This window comes from Dipodomys spectabilis, unplaced genomic scaffold (assembly GCF_019054845.1).
Source record: "Dipodomys spectabilis isolate Male_0828 unplaced genomic scaffold, ASM1905484v1 ptg000106l, whole genome shotgun sequence".
Taxonomy (NCBI): domain Eukaryota; kingdom Metazoa; phylum Chordata; class Mammalia; order Rodentia; family Heteromyidae; genus Dipodomys; species Dipodomys spectabilis.
Window position 1 is genome coordinate 1,032,667 of NW_024870783.1, and position 14,185 is coordinate 1,046,851.

General features: G+C 40.8%; 1 gene segment (V, D, J or C); it reads left to right on the plus strand.

The window, feature by feature from the left end:
- The window catches only part of LOC122114103, a 353,243-nt gene that overhangs the window by 238,734 nt on the left and 100,324 nt on the right, over positions 1–14,185 (plus strand).

A 14,185-nucleotide genomic window follows, 5' to 3' on the forward strand; every position in this document is an offset into this window, starting at 1 on the left:
ATCTCAGGGAGAGTGTACAGGTCCTGAGTTCAAGCACTATGATGGACAAAGATAAGGAGGTATTTTAGTAAAGTCCTGAGGCTGGTAATTCCCTAGATCAGTAGCAAGGACAGAGGGGAAGATGAACAATGAAATCTATAATATGCTGAAAAATGAATGGAACTAGAGATCATGTTGAGTGATATAAGTTGGAATCCCAAAGCAAATTGTCCAAGGCCCCACTCATTTGTTGAACCTAAATGATGATGATGATGATGATATAATAATAATAATAATTAAGTAGTAGTGACAATAAAAATCAATAATGGGTCATGAATGCCAAAAAGGGAAAATGTTTAAGGAGATAGATTAGGGGGAAAGGAAGGGAGCAAAGGCACTAATGATTGAATATGAATTAAGTATAATGTAATATATATATAGTATAATCCATACATACACACATATACTTGTGAATAATGGAGTCTATTACCTATTGTCAGAAAAATGGTACGTGTTAGACAGGAAAAGACTGGAAATCTAAAGTGAATAGTGAAAATTTTGAAAGTACAATGCATTTAGGTGTAGAATTATCAAGAAATCACTTCATGCTATTAATATACATAAAATACAGTTAAACAAGAGGTAAAAACAAAAAAAATGACAAAATTTCACATAGAAAATACTGGGACTCTCTTGCAGAACTGTTTGAGGTAATCATTTAATATAATATAACCAAGACAAAACTCCAAATGAAAAGCTTACCTATTGATTTGTCACAAAGTTGTCACTAGTTGACAAACAATGCACACAAGGAGAAAAATCCAAATCTTGACCTTCTAAACCCTGGGAAAGCATGGGTAATACTGCCCTTTATCAAAACAGCAAGAAACTGGGGAGCTGTATTCGAGGCTTTCATGGTACATAGGCAGCTGGGACCATGCTTTTAGAGGGGTCATGTCCCCCACGTGAAAGTTTCTATTTCATATTTTACTTTGAAAGTGTAATCACACCTGATAAGGATGATACTTCCACCAAGATTCCTTTAGTGATGTTATTAAGTACAGGTCAGAAAGGTAAGAGAAGGAGGGTTGACCCTGAAGATATGCAGCCTTGAAGGGAGCATGTGTACACAACATGTCCAGTTGTCGGAGGTGAGAGGGGGCTGCAGTGTCAATGCTGTCTCCAGCAGGTCCCTGGTGTCCTCTTCAGAGAGCAGGTCACTGCTTGTCCTCAAGGGCACACATTGTATCCTGAGCTTCATGATGCTCAGGATAAGAGTGAGGATGGGTTGTGTGGTGATTCTCAGGTTCAGAATTTAAAATAATGTGTTAAACAATTAAAATTATATTTATTAAATTGCTAATCTAATAGCTAATTCAATGCATATGTACAATAGACATATAACTTCTGCATTCTTTCCTTTATGAAGTGCTCTTCTACCTATATGTAATAAGTACAACAACTCTGTCCTGAGGACCCTGCTGATTCCCCTCAGAAGCCCTGAAGCATCCTTCCCCCAGAGTCAGCCCTGCTCTAAAATCTGGGTCTCTCAGACTTTCACCTTGGTCCTAGACATCATTCAGTTCATGCCCTAGATTATAATCACTTTCTTTTCTTGGGACTCTTTATTCTTCCAGGAAGATCCACAGAAAGCTTTTCTAGTCTCCCCTTTCTCCTATCCTCAGCTACATCTCTCAGTCGGAACTCCTTCCCTCACAACCCAGGCAAGTAGAAGCCAGCCCACATCTTTGGTTTGAGGTCATTGCTTCAAATTCTTCCATGTATTCCAGTTCCTGAAGTCCGTGAGGACTTGAGATTCATAAGACACATGTTGCTGAAGCCAGACCTGGAGCATGGATCGTGAGAATTTAATGTGTAGTCCTCAGAGCCTGGCTACTTACAACCCCACTTGAATAGGTATTCTTGGGGTCTCATTTTGTGACCCTATTATCATGTCCCCTCTGATGTGCCAGGTGGCTTTCATACCTACCCAACCAGTTACATTTCCCTTATTTAGTACCAGCTTTGTCCTACAATGAATGGTAGAGAGAGAAAATTTCTCCCAATAAAGGCAGTAACAGAGATTGAGGGGCCCATATGAGAAGAACAGAAGTTAAAGGGAATTTGAAGGAGTCAATATAGCTTTTCCATAGTAAATTATAAATCATCATCAAAAAAAGGAAGAAGAACATGGTAAAATCCTTCCTGGAGCAGTTATGTGCTTCAGATAGTCTTAATGTTGTGCATGTAGGAGGAGATTGTCAAATCAAGACTCAGATACAGTTTATATAGTGTGTGATACTGAAGAAGTCTCTGACTGGACAATGACTTAGCTGTGGGCTATATTACTTTGAGCAACTGTGTTACTTTTGTGCACCCACAGCCGCTACTTCAAATTATGATGTTCAGTTCCATGTGAAAACTCTGCTCATCTGTTCCCAAATGTGACTTCCTACACTACACAATGCAGTGTGTCACCACATGCTGATCTCCATTTTGGGGCTTTCGAATTTCACTCTAGCTTCACATTCTATGATCAGTTATTCTTGATTCTGCATACAGAAAATGTCCTCTCGATCCTGTGTGGCTGTAGTTCCTTGTACATAGGAATGTGTATTTAAGAAAGGGGTAGGGATGAGGTAGAAACATGAAAAAAAGGTGACATCAAGGTACATTGCATTTATAAGCTTACATATTTAATGACAACTCTTTTGTACAACTACTTATAGATTTTTTTTATATATATATATATATATACATACATATATATATGTATGTATATATATATATATATATATATATATATATATATAATGACAACACAAGAAACCTGTATGAAGTTTTCATTTGTCTGCAGTCCCATTTCTCTCCATTTCTTTGTAGGTTATGGATGGAGTGCTGGGAAATGTATTTCCTGAAGAGATTGTGATGAGAGGAGTTCACAGCTGATGACGCAGTGAGGGCATGGCCCATCTCTCAGAAGATATCCAGGAAGGCATTGCCCAAGATCATGTTCACATGTGCCTCTTCCTGTCAGCAACTTGTAACCATAGCAAGTTTCAGGCAGTCTCAGTCCATGAAAAATGAGGTATTTGCATGAAATATGAAAGGGAGTCTTCTTAAACAGAACTATTTCTTGACACAAAGGAAACAAACACAACTAACAAAGTAACTCACCTAAGTTCTGCATAAGAATATTTTTAATGCACATTTGTTTAATCTTCTGTCTGTACTCAGGTTAGGGCTGTCATGACTCTGTCACACTATGGTGTGTTAATAAAAATAGAACCAAGTGCAAGTTGAGGTGGCCAAGCATATGATTGTCCCACAGAATGGAAAAGGTCTGTATTAGCTAGGCATCAGACAATCTAAAATATATTTAGAGCTCAAAAAATAAATCCCCAAAACAAATCCTTAAAGAAACAACCACATTAATATGTGGGCTAAAGACTTGAAGGAAGATTTCTCTGAAGAAGAAATAAGAATGGCCAATAGACACATGAAGAGTTGTTCAATATTTCTGGCCATAAAAGAAATGCAAATCCAAACAACACTGAGATTCTGCCTCATTCTTGCTTCAAAGCCCCAGGTAGCCTCCTCCCAATATGGATGACATTTTCATGTGCTGCTACTTCTAAGACTCTGTTCATAGATTCTAACATAATCTTCATTTTTAGGGTTCTATTCACTCTGCTTAGGCTTAGTGTCTTTAACCTAGGTGTGGAACATGGTGTTCTTTTTTGGTTTTTGGTTTTTGTCAGTTGTGGGCCTGAATTCTGGGCCTGGGCGCTGTCCCTCAGCTCTTCAACTCAAGGCTAGTCCTCTACCACTTGATCCACAGCACCACTTCTGGCTTTTTCTGCTTATGTAGTGCTGAGGAATCGAACCCAGGGCCTCAAGCATGCAAGGCAAGCACTCTATCACTGAGCCACCTTCCCAGACTGTGTTCTCTTAATTATTAGAAGAGTGCACGGAGTGAAGGGGACATATGCAGGTTTAAATACTTCAATGGGCTTCAGGATAACTGGAAATTTATGCTCCTTTTCAAGGATAATCTCTGCTTCTCAACACAGTAGCTTGGGTGAAGACACATGGACATTTGGCATTACACACAGAGCTAGGTTGGTAGAAAAGATTGTTCCACTGTGAAGGGTGTAAGCATTATGCTCACCTTTGGTCCTGAGCTCCACCCAGACCTGAGCTCCTCCCTGCCCTGGAGTTCCTACCATACAGCTGGTCCCTCCCTCTCTCTGCCCAGACCCACTAGAACTCCCATCTACCTCATTTCCTAACCCCCAGACCCTGATGCTATCTAGATAGTGGAGGCTGCCATGCGTTCTCTCTCTGGTAGAAATATGGCTCCTCTAATAAACCTTGTAATAATCTTTCTCCTGTGCCTGCCTGCCTGCACGTGATACCCTGGCATGGATGTGAAGCATCCTTTCATTGGTGGACCTACGGGGCTAGGTTCCCCAGTGCATTCACTACCCCCCTCCACTTTGGATGAGGGTTCGACCAGCTTCCCCGGGACCTAACCTGAGAGCCTACACTCTGATGGCCAGAGACCAACAAGGTAACTTTCTCCTGACTGATCACTCTACCTGCTACCGGCTAATTAAGTCCTACCCCAGGTCAGTGACTAGTTGACTGGAGTCCGGGTTTCTGATTTCTGTACCCCTGCCATCTGACTGAAATCTTGGTCAAGTACCCTCTCCCCCCCTCCCCTGCCCTTTAGGCCTTCCATGGCCAAGGACCACTGTGGAGAGGGTGATGATCCTTCCCATGGGTAGGTCCTTGTTCGAGCTACATTGCACTGCTCTGCAGCTAGCTTTTGGCTCCGGTCACTTACCATGGAAAAGTACAGAGTTAAATTTCCTTACAATCAAATTTGACCCCAAATTTATGTGAGCTCTCGGGCAATTAGACCTCTCTCTCTCTCTCTCTCTCTCTCTCAAGTATGGATGAGTTTAAGTTTAAACTCCTTCTCTGTGGATCCCCTCTTTTGTGGCCTTCCCTGGGAGGTGCCCTACTTCTGTGGCCTCCCCAGTGAGGTACCCCCTTTTGCAGCCTCCCCCTCATTTGTGGCTACCCCAGTGAAGTACCCCATTTGTAGCTTCCTCCGCAAGCTGCCCCTTCCTCTGCAGCCTCCCGTGTGAAGCCCCCACCTCTGTAGCTTCTCCTGCAAGTCCCCCTCCCCTAAAGGGCCTCTTCTGTGAGGCCCCCATTCCCTTACTCGACCCCTCCTCTGCCTTTGTAGTGGGGGCAGAACCTGAAGCTCCAGTTGTGCCAGAAGCAATGCACCCTCACTGTCTAAATTTTTAGTTCGCTCTAGCATTGACCATGTGGTTGATGTGCCATGTTGGCTTCATGGGAACTCAGCTGCTATTTTGCAACAACTTGATTTTGTGCCAACCTCAACTTGATTCTGTGACCTCTGACCTGACCAGCTGCTCCATTATATCATGTCATTTGTCTGTTCTTGTCTCCTGTGTACTAAAAGTTTGTTGTTGGCCAAGTTTTATGTTTTAAACTGACCACGTGGTTCCATCATAATTAGGCAAAGTAAAATTCCAAAAAACCTTAAATGGCTGATTTAAAAAATCTAAGTCCTCTCTATAATCTGTGCACAAACATATGTGTCTCTCTACTTGTCTATATGTAAACGGTTATAGTTTCAAGGTTACCAAGTACTCTGCTTACTAAAAATCTTTGTCAATGGAAGCTGTGATTAATTTAAATTGCTTTAACACTTTTTGACCTGACTATAAGCCAAAGAAACTAAGGCTAAGGTTTTAATTCTCCATATTCTCCCCTGTGTGCCGATCAACTCCCTTTAAGATCAAGGGACCAGAGTGACTATGCCCAGGCACAGCTGCCTAAAACAGTGGCACAAGCCTGCAAATGCCAGTGTAAACCAGGTCTTTAACCAGTATATGTAGACATTTTTGCAGGTAACCAGTGACAGATGCCACATACAAATGCCACATCCTCACCCAGACTCTGGCCTGCTAACTTGGGTAAAACACAAGCCACCTCAGATATTTGGCTTCTGTAAATGTTACTCCCCACAAGTTAGACCATAGGGGTGTATGACTAAATGATAATGGCCTAAAGGTAAAGGGTGTAGCCCAGTGTTGCAATGAAGCATATAAATGCAGATTAAAGTTGTAAGGTCCACTTCTGGATGGCCAGCAGACTCCACCCTTCTCACAGCAAAGTCTTTGCCCAGTACTTGCATTACCTAGGCATCTGGCACACCTGGAAGAGGTCACATCTGGATTCAATGTAGCCACACCTTTCCCCACTCCTACCTTAGATAAGGCCTAGCCTAGGGCTAGACACTCTCTTTCCCAGGCCTTTCCCAGCTGCATGGAATGCCAACATGGCCTGGTGCCAGCCAGAAGGATGAATAAACCTACCCCTTACTTGAATACCACATGCATGGTGCTGTTCTTACTCAACCTCTTTTTAAAAACCTTACAAAAGGAACTTTAGAAAAAGGGATTAAAAATGGAGTCCCCTTTGTGAAAATTTGGGAAGCTTTGGGGAGTGGCTGGCCTCCCAGACAAAAAATGTTTAAAATTGAAATTGTCCTAAAGGTTTATTTCAAGGTAAAAGAGATAAATTAAGATTACCAGAGAACTGAGATTGTGTCCCTATTGAGATCTGCATAAATCAGGTTCCTCAGCCAGTCAGAAAAATGCTTTTATAAACTAGAGTGCCAAATAGGCTACCTTGCTGTAGCCCAAGATATAAGCCACTTTAAACAGGCTGGCCAGAGGTAATGGGTGGTACTTAGAGCACCAATCAATGCCAGTTTAAAAACATCTACTAGGTTTTTATTAAAAACTCTTGACAAGTAATTGTTAGTCAATTGTTAAAAAGTTATACGTGACTACTCATTGATCTCTTTGTTGTTTTAATTGGAAATAAAAAGGGCTTTTGTAGCAAAGATTCCTTTTATCACAGTTCAGAGCCATCCTGGGCACAAAGAATCCCTCTAAAACTCCATTTCCCAGTTAATCAGCACAGAGCCAGACTGGAAGCATGGCTCAAGACTCACCTCTAAGTTTTCATCCAAAGGCTGAAAGTGGCATTGTGACTCTTACGTGGTATAGCACTAGCCTTGAGCAGAAGTGCTCAGGGACAGTGCGGAGGCCCTGAGTCCAAACTGTAAATGCCAATTGGGACAAGCTATCACAGCAACAGACACTGAGACACCCATCAGGACAAAGTCCTGACAATGGAAAATCATGGAGAGGAATAAGAGGAGATGATATCCTAAATGGAGTCACTTTATGCTCGTCCTTTCAAAAATTAATCAGAGCCGGGAGATAAAGAGAAATAGTTGCTTGCCCACCTAATATCCATACCCATCTACCTTTTAACTGGACAAAAAGTTAGCAGTCTTGCCTTTGTTGCCTGTTATTTATATTTATAGTAGCTTCTGATTTTCTCCCCTGCCCAGTTGCCCAAAAGACCCTAGACACCCCATTCCTGCCTTCCCTGCCCCAAGTCCAGTTATTCCTCCTTCCCTGTAACCGGCTTCAGTTGGGCATATACTCCAAATGAAACATTTCCAGCCCATGGCCAATGTGTGTTCTCCAATGTCATTCATGTTAACTGACCTTGTCATCTTGTCAGCTTTTTGCCTGATTTTTCCAAAATCTCTTTCAACAAGATAACATCCCCCAGCCAGGATACCACCTGGGAACAAGTTCCTACAGGCAACCAGAGACATCACTTACACTGTCCTGACTTGCCCAGTGCAGACCTGGACCCTAAAGACCCCAGCTCCAGGCATTCCTTGATGCCCCTAGGCCAGCAGGAAGTAGCCAAAAGAGCCCAAGACACCCACTGGCTCAGGTATCTTTAAATATTTCTGCTACCTCCTCCTCAGGTTACTGTGATCCTAAAGCAGAAAAAGTCTTATACCCCTCCTCCAGGATGCTGGAGTCAGGTATGCTATATCTCCAATCCGAGACAGAAAAGGCAATTTCAGGTCTTTGATAGCTCCTTCTGGGAATCAATCCCTCCATGGCATATTCCTCTCTTGGGGTATTAACAACAATTTTTTGCCTTTTATTATTTGTCTTGCATTTTAGATAATTATTGCCATGGAAAAAGGAGGACCTTTACCAACCATTGTCAAGCAGCTGCTTCTTGGATAATACCTGTCCAAGCAATGAAACAGGGACCCCTGACTACTTCACCCCTTTACAGCAGGATGTAGTCCAAAAGAAATGGCCTCTGTCAATCCCCTCTGGCCTAGTACCCCCTATTTTAATTAAACAACAGAGCAGGGAATGTAAGCATTATGCCCACTTTTGGCCCTCACCCTCACCCAAACCATAGCTTCTCTCTGCCCTGGAGTTCCTACCATACAACTGGCCCCTCCCTCTCTCTGCCCAGACCCACCTGAACTCTCATCTACCTCACTTCCTAACCCCCAGACCCTGCTATTACCTAGATAGTGGAGGCTGCCATGTTCTCTCTCTCTGGGGGAAATATAACTCCTCTAATAAACCTTGTAATAATCTTTCTCCTGTGCTTGCCTGCCTCCACCTGGTCCCCTGGCATGTATGTGAAGCATCCCTTCATGGATCCTTTCAAAGGGGGAAAAAATTTCTAACAAAGACTTGCTTTTATGGATCTTCTGGGACAAGGAATTCAGAGATGTAGGAGCAAACAAGGTTATACTATACAATACACAAGTTTAACTATTTTCTTTTCAATGCCTTACCTTCTTATTTCACCACTAAGGATTGCATTATAGGACAGCAGTGCTGATAAGTTGTCACATAAGAATTATCAGTGAATCACAGCAATTCCAACTTTGTGCTCTGGATAATAAAGACTTGTGACAAATTTGTGGTGCCCAAAATTTATCTGTAAATTTCTAGAACTAACACTTTAATGCATAGGTCTTATCTCAGATGAGGAAAGAAAAAAAAAAAAAAAAAGAATCTTTGATTCTCAAAAAGATCAGTGATGTGCTCCACCCACAGGAAAAGAAACTTCTGTTGCCTGACCTCGGTCTCCTGAGACTTGAATGTGTAGTCTTTACTGAGATGAGGCAGCTGTACAGCTGTATTTAACCCTGACTAGCTGTTGATGATTTGCATGTGCCATCAACCCAGCCTACTGACCTCAGGACTTTTCTCACAGGTTTTCCTGCCCAGGTCAACTTCAAACCAGAATCCTGAGATCTCAGCCACCTGAGTAGCTAATACTACATGTAAAAGCCACCAGTGCCTGGCAGAAATTATGTGCTTCAGGATTTTTTCATTACTTTTCTGATATCTATTTTTATTCACATAATTTAGCTGAACCTATTACTGAGATTCTGGGATTCTCCATACACTTCTATTATGTACATTAATAATGTCTTTCCACTTTTTTTCTATGCTCACCCTCCTGCTCTCTGAACTGGAACTCTTTTCAGGCCCACATAATTACTATTCTAACTGTTTTAAGTTTCTTTGAATGAGAAAGACCATACATAACGACCTTTATTTTTTTTGGCCTGTTTTAGCAGAATGTCCTCCAGTTCCATTCATTTTGCTGTTGATTACAGGACTTCATGTTTCTTTATATATGTTGTATATATAAGGTCCATTTTATCACTACTTTCTCATCTATTCTAGGATGATTGATTGAATCCAAATTCACAGTATCACAGTAGATCTAGGGATGCAGAAATTCCCTTATAAATGTTACTTTTGTATGGTGCTTTATTCCAGCTCATGTCCCAGACTATAAGCTCTCTCCTTTCCTGTGTATACCTCCTGTACTGATTGTAGGTGGAAAGGACTTCTGATCCCCACTTCCTCCTCATTTTTAACCTCATCTGTCAGCTAGTCAGCTTCTTGCTTCCAAGCTAGTCAGCTTCCAACCCTAGACAGTGTATGTGTGCCCACAGCTCTGGTTTGAGGCCATTGTCCCAAACTCTCCATGTTTTCCAGTGTCTAAAGTCTGTGTGGACTTGAAATTCACAAGTCATGTCCTGGAGCATAGATCAGGAGAATTTAATATGTTATCTTCAGAGCTTGGCTTCTTTCGACACCCTTGAGTAGGAGCTTTTGGTGTCTCTCTTCCTCATCCTATCAATATATCCCCTACAATTTACCAGGTGTTTTTCACAATTACACAGTATCAAGCTGCCATCTTTTTATTTGAACCAACTTCGTCTTTCAGTGCATGGTAGAGAAGTGAATCTGTACCAGAAAAGGTAGTAGGGGCTATTCAAGGGAACAGATGATAAGATTAGAAGTGAAATTTTAGAGGAGTGGAGGGAATGGGTATAGCTTTTAGGTAGGATTATAAATCACCATAAAAGGAGGGAAGAAGAAAATTGTAAAAATCTTCCTGAAGCAGTTCTGTTAGCATATGCTACAGAGAGCAAATGGCCCAGTCGTCATCTCTGTCTGCATCTCTTGGAGACAGAGTTGCCATCACTTGCAGGGCCAGTCAGGGTATTAGCAATGATTTACATTGGTACCAGCAGATAACAGGGAAAGCTCCAAAACTCCTGATCAGTAACACAACTACTTTGCAATCTGGGGTCCCATCAAGGTTCAGTGAGGTCAATCTGGAACAGATTTCACTCTCACCATCAGCAGCCTGCAGCCTGAAGATGTTGCCACTTATTACTGTCAACAGAGTAATAGTTACATTCCCACAGTAATACAAACAATAACATGAACCTCCAGGGAAGCAAAGGTGAGAGGCTCGGCTGCCCCATCTGCTTATCATGGTGCCTCCATCTGCTGATAGAGCTTTTCAGATATAGCCAAACTTTGAAGGTCACTGGAAAGTATTGGGAGAAAGGTTATATAGGCATCTCCACACCCTAACCCTCTGTCCTTCTGCTCATCCCAAGCAGCACACACCTGACAATGCCTCTTCTAACTTTATAAGAACACACATCTGTACTCATGTGTGGTCCATATTGTGCTAAAATTCTGCAGTCACTCAATGAAGAATTCATTCTAAGTATGTCAAAGCAGGTTTTTGAAAGGAAGACAATATGGCTTGTGAAAAATATTTTAAAAAATAATTTTGTAACTTGGAAAAAATTATATTAAGTGAAGTAAGCCAGGCCCAAAGAAACATAGGTCCCATGGTTGCCCTTATTTGCAATATCTAGTATATGTATGAGTCAAGCAGAAAACGTCAGATAATGTGATGTCAGGAAAATGAACCCTTAGGTATGTATTTTAATGTTTTTTTTCTTTCATGGATGTGTTTCTAACGCATTTATAAGATTATATCTTTGTTGCTTTGTATGTCCCTCCCCCACAGTATAACCCCTGCTTTCACTATATTTGATGTCAGTATAACTTGTGGAGGAGATGGGGAAAAACCAGTTGTTTAAGGATACAGGTGGACCTGTTGCAACAATGAGAAGTACAAGTTGTCATGTCCAAAACGAGCTTTACAACGTCGGTGCGGGGGGAGGGGGGGGAAGGAGAAGGATTGGGATTGGGGGGGAGGGGGGAGGCTGGGAAGGGATGTGAAGGGTAAACAAAGGAGGAGGCTGCAATGCTTGGTAAGAAATGTACGCATTATCCTGCCCATGTAATTGTAACCCCTCTGTACAGTATGTTCACAAATAAAATAAAATTAAATAAAAAAAAATAAAAAAATAATTTTGTAAAGAAGGAAATATAGTCATTAAAAATTTTGATTGCCATGGAAGAATTTTATTTGAAGTAATGTGATATTAGAGTATGTGTACATATAGTAAAATGTTTTAATAACACAATTAGCCAATCAGTCATCATTTAAAACTTAACAACTTTTTTCAAGTAACATTTTTACAATACATTCAAAAAACAAAAAAAGAAAAAAAAAAAAAAACACATCCAATGCTTTTAACTAGTTACCAAATATTAATTTATCTTGGATGCTGAATGTCAAATCGATCATTATTCTCCATGTGATTGTCTCATCTCATGACAGTAAAATGGAATGATTTTTTGAAACTTGAGGAAATATAAAGAAAAAAATAATAAAAATTTTGTAATTCTGCTTTCGAAATTGAAGACAGAATTTTTCTGTTGTTTGACCTCGGATTATTAAAACACACTAGATTTCTGGCCCAATTCAAATAAATCCATGTATAGCTAAATAAAAATATGGCAATATGTGAATAAATAGAACGTATTTAAGATATTTATGGAACCATGTACTAGGTACAGTTACATAGTGACATATATTACACCAATGTTTACCAGTTTAATCAGAAAAGGGTCTTCCATGTACCATACAGATGTAATAAGAGCCATAAATTCATATTTAGTATTTATATATGGAACTATGCATGGATGAAAGAGGTTGAATAGAGAGGGATGGGGTAGAAAAATGAAAGAGGTGACATTGATCAAGATACATTGTATGTATAAACTATGTTTAATGGTCACTCTTTTATACAACTCCCTATATATAATAAAAATATAATTAAAAACAAAAAGTGCGCATGAAATTCTCATTTGTCATGACACTCATCTCAATCAGACAGGATGTGGATGGATAGGGTTGAATCTCATCAGATTCAGAAAATCCACAGTAAAGCAGAGAGGGAGAGGACTGCTGGGAAATGCACTTCCTGAAGAGACTGTGATGACAGGAGCTCACAACTAATGACCCAGTGCGGTCATGGTTAGGAAGGCATTGCCCAAGACCATATTCACACATGCTTCTTCCTATCAGCAGCTTGTAACCATAGCCAGAGATCACTCAGTCTCAGTCCACGGAAAATGAATATTTGCATGACATATGTAAAGGACACTTCTCAAGCAAAACTTCTTGACATATAAGAAAGAACATAACTGAACATGGATGCAATATTATTTTTTTGTCAGCATCACTTAGAGCATGTTACAAACACAAAATTACAAAATGACCTCAGATGTACTGATTGTGAATCTGCACTTCAGCAAGTTAACAAATGATCCCTGTAAGGTTTAGGAAGTTGTATTAAGATGAGTATCAGAGGTAGAGATATACTTTTTATACCCCAGTCTATTTAAGAGTATTTCTATTTAAACCACATCTCTCTTTCTCTCATACCCTCCTCTCTCCCCTCCCTCTCTCTCTCCACCCTCCTCTCTCCCCTCCCTCTCTCCCTCCCCCCTTTCTCTCTCAATCCTCACTCTCTCTCTCTCTCTCTCTCCCTCTCTCTCTCTCTCTCACACACACACACACACACACACACACACAGATCTGTGCCAATCATTTACTAAAACAAAGTTATTGGCATAAGTTCTGAATAAAGAAGAGTGTTGCTTAAAGCACAGTGTTAGAAATAAAAGTCCACGATGTAGTATTCTCATCTGTCTGTGCTCAGGTAAGGCCTGTCCTGTTGTGCCATGATAGTGTTAGTAAAGAGGGAACAAGCTGCAGATGAGATGGCCAAGCATATGGTTGTGGTCACTTTATAACCAATGACTATTCTGAGAACTGACTCAATCCATGAGAGCAGCTTTAATCCTCCTGATGGCAGGAAATCTGATGGCCTACTCACTTCCCATAAGGCATCACTGCTCAAGGCCAACTGGAGTCCACTGAGCCATCAGCAGGTCTCTTTCTCCATGTACACCTTCTTCACAAGCACAGAGATTTTGTAGACAAGAAGTAGAGACAGAGCACTCTGACACAAATAAACAAAGACTAGTTACCTAAATTGGTACTGCAGATATTTAAAGATTTTATGTTAATTAAAGGTAATGAGAAATATATTTATACCAATATGTATTAACATAATTATCTTGAAGTAGTTACATCAATACATTTCAACTCAACATCTCCATGTATGAGTACAATACATCTTTTTTTTTTTTTTTTTTTTTTTTGGCAGTCGTGGGGCTTGAACTCTGGGCCTGGGCGCTGTCCCTCAGCTCTTCAGCTCAAGGCGAGTGCTCTACCACTTGAGCTACAGCGCCACTTCCGGTTTTCTGGTGGTTTATTGGAGATAGGAGTCTCACGGTCTTTCTTGCCCGGGCTGGCTTTGAACCGTGATCCTCAGATCTCAGCCTCCTGAGTAGCTAGGATTACAGGCGTGAGCCACCAGCACCCGGCGAGTACATCTTGATTGAATTCAAACTTCCATTACATTCCAGGTAGGATTTTTAAGAAATACGTTGATTAATTTGTTGTATAAATATAGTACAGAACAATGACAGGATATTGTTGTATCAAAATA